This window comes from Ambystoma mexicanum, chromosome 1p, assembly GCF_040938575.1.
Source record: "Ambystoma mexicanum isolate Mex_15411 chromosome 1p, UKY_AmexF1_1, whole genome shotgun sequence".
Taxonomy (NCBI): Eukaryota; Metazoa; Chordata; class Amphibia; order Caudata; family Ambystomatidae; genus Ambystoma; species Ambystoma mexicanum.
Window position 1 is genome coordinate 399,145,064 of NC_090921.1, and position 3,128 is coordinate 399,148,191.

Consider the following 3,128-nt stretch of genomic DNA (forward strand, 5'->3'; position numbering starts at 1 on the left):
CATGGCGATAACACCCGCCCGGAGGACATCCCCTAGTTGTAACAGTGCCACAAGGCCATTGGAAAGGCTCCTGCTGCGCTCGTGCCATGAACTTCTGGCAGAAAGACTTCAGAAGATAGGCTCATGCTCCCCAGAAGCACTCCTGTGGCTTCAATCATTTCTTGGCCCTAGGAGTGCCTGTGTTGCTAAAGGATCCTCAAAGTCTCTGAAAGTTCCTGTCACATGTGGTGTCCCTCAGGGATCGTGCCTATCCCCATTACTTTTCAACATATACATTAAATGCCTATGCGACCTGCTAAAAACTATGGGCATACAATGTGCCAACTATGCCGATGACACGCAGATAGTTAAACTATCTGGGGTCTATAAAGATGATCTGGCTACTATAAATGAAATCTATGATGCAATTCAGAAATGGATGGCTCTTAACTCTTGCCCTCAACGACAAAAAAGAAGAGTCAAAGGTTATTAGCACACCTCATAGGATAAAAAACATGGATGCAGGTTATAAAGCCTTTGAAATAGGTGGCAATAATATCCTAGTAATTGAATATGTTAAGACCTTGGGAGCGTTCTTTGATGCCCACCGGACATTTCAGAAACACGTGTCCTATCTTAAGTCGTCATGCAGCTTCTTTACTCACCTTTTATGGCAAATACGTCCATATCTGTCAGGAGCTAATAAAGCATCTATTGCGGCAGCTATAGTTAACACCAAATTAGACTACTGCAACAGTTTGTTGCTAGGAACCTCTAAAGGGAACATCAGGAGTCTCCAAACCATACAGAATGGAGCAGTACGGGCTGTTTGTGGACTGAGCTGCCAAACTCATATTACAGAACATCGAAAAAAATTACACTGGCTCTCCATTGAGCAGCGGCTTAAATTCAAAGGGCTAGTAATAGTCTTTAAATGTCTTCCAGGTAAGGCCCCAGAATACTTGAAATCTAGGATCCATATGGCTCCACCAAAGCACACTTTACGCTATTATAGCCTTATGCTACTGGTACAACCGCGTACATTTTTGAAAAACTAGGTGGAGCAAGTTTTGCTGCTTGCGCTCCAAAAAGTTGGAATATGATCCCACTTTAGCTCAAACAATGCACTACATTGCAGCAGTTTAGAAAACGTCTTAAGACATTTCTCTTTGCTGCCTAAACTTACACATTAGCATAGGATAACCCGGCTACTCTCCAGGACTCTGCCAGTCGCTTTGCCAAGTGACGTTTTCCCCTCTCCACTCCTGAGTCTGTCTTGTTTTTTGTTTGTACGTTTTTGTGAGCGCCCTGAGACTTTTTGGGTGAGTGATTGCGCTATATAAAAATCTATTTAGTTAGTTACCTAGTTAGTGCCCTTAACTTAGATGGGTGGGCTATTACAGACAGGGCCGGTAGTGGTCGCCTTATTATATTACATTTGACTGCCCAGAGCTGAGGGTAAAATGTTCAATGTTTGGCAGAAACATGTGCAGTTCCCTCTGGGACCACTCCAAAAGATTTAAGACTACAGGTGTTTGGCAGTAAACCCACTTGGTAGCAGTCTGTACCACACAGATTCACTTGGTAGCTGTGGCTGAGCAGTCAGACTTCCCTCAAGAAGAGTTAGGCAGTATACAGAGTATTCACAATAGGTCAAAAGAACATAGTAGAACAAGCAAACACTGACCAGAGCTTGGTGTAAAAGAGATATAATTATTTATTTAAAACCACATCTAATAAAACACACAGGCACTAATATTAAGCAGTTCAAAAACACGGTCACTAAAAGATATAGGGCCTCATTACAACCTTCGTGCTAAGTGCACCAACTTTACCACCATGGTGTAAACTCTGTTTACACCATGGTGGATGGCGGATTTACCGCCCCATTCCAAGGTGAGTGGGGCGGTAAATCCCCATTTCCCATTTTCCCTTCCCCATTCCCATTTTTGCCCCATAGGGCATAATGGGAGTGGGGAAGGCGCTAATTACGCCGCCGTAAATTACGGCGGCGTAATTAGCACCATGGCAGGTTAGCGCCATGGATTTTAACGCCTGCTAAAAGCAGGCGTTAAAATCAGAATCAGGCGTTAAGGGTTAACGGTGGCGTTAACCCTTAACGCCTGAGTTGTAATGAGGCCCATACACTCCCTTAAAACAATATTAGACAAGTCTTAAGTAAAGCTCCACTTATTTTCAGACAGCGGTGAGCGCTTAACGCAGATGGCACTCTAATAATTTGTTTTAAAAGGGAGAGAAAAGCAGGATATAAATTGAAACAGATCCCAACACTTTCACAAGAACACAGCAAGAGGGGAAGGCAAACCCCTTTTGGTTTTGTTTGGGGCCCTCTTTGGAATTGGAATTATTAGAATTCTCTTTGGAGTCCTTTTTTGGCTGTTTTCTCTCATCCTTTTTCTGAGTAGCCCCAGAATCCTTGTGAGTGGCCCTGTTGGCAACCCACAAGTCGGCGAGAATACTTCCTGGAATCCAATTCCTTTGAATCAGCCAAGTGCTGTCTGAGCTCAGGAGAGCAGGCATCATAAATTGACTCCAACATTACAAGATTCTTCATTCCTTCATAAGCGTTAACTCTGTAACCCTTTATCCATCCCTCTAAGTTTTTCAAACTTTCACTCACCCAGGTAGCCCAAGGGGTACCATCATGCTTTTTAAGGGTCCTAAACCTCTTAAGGTACTGGGAAGGGGTCTTCCCAAATCTAGCTAGTTTCACACATTCATAATCCTTCTTATCCACCTCTCCCAACTCCATTACCACATCAGTTGAAACAGGGGGAAGCCTAGAGAACAACCAGGGAAGTAACTAATTTCCTGTGATGTCCTGGAGCCCATGATTATACTCAAACATTTTTAACCAATCCAACACATCCAACTTAGGTTCATACATACCCACTAATTCCTTAGGCATCCGGGGTCTTTTGGGACTGGAACTCCTAGAGGAACCAGAGGAGAGAGAAGCATTTTCCACAGACAACTTCTTCATTTCTAGTTTATGATTAAGCTCTATTTCTCTGAGTCTTAACTCAGCTTGCTTCTGCTCAGCCTGGGCATTCATTCTTCTGAACTCTAGCTCTTGGTTTCTTTCAGATTGAGCAATAAAACGTTTGTACTCTAATTCAAGCTTCATT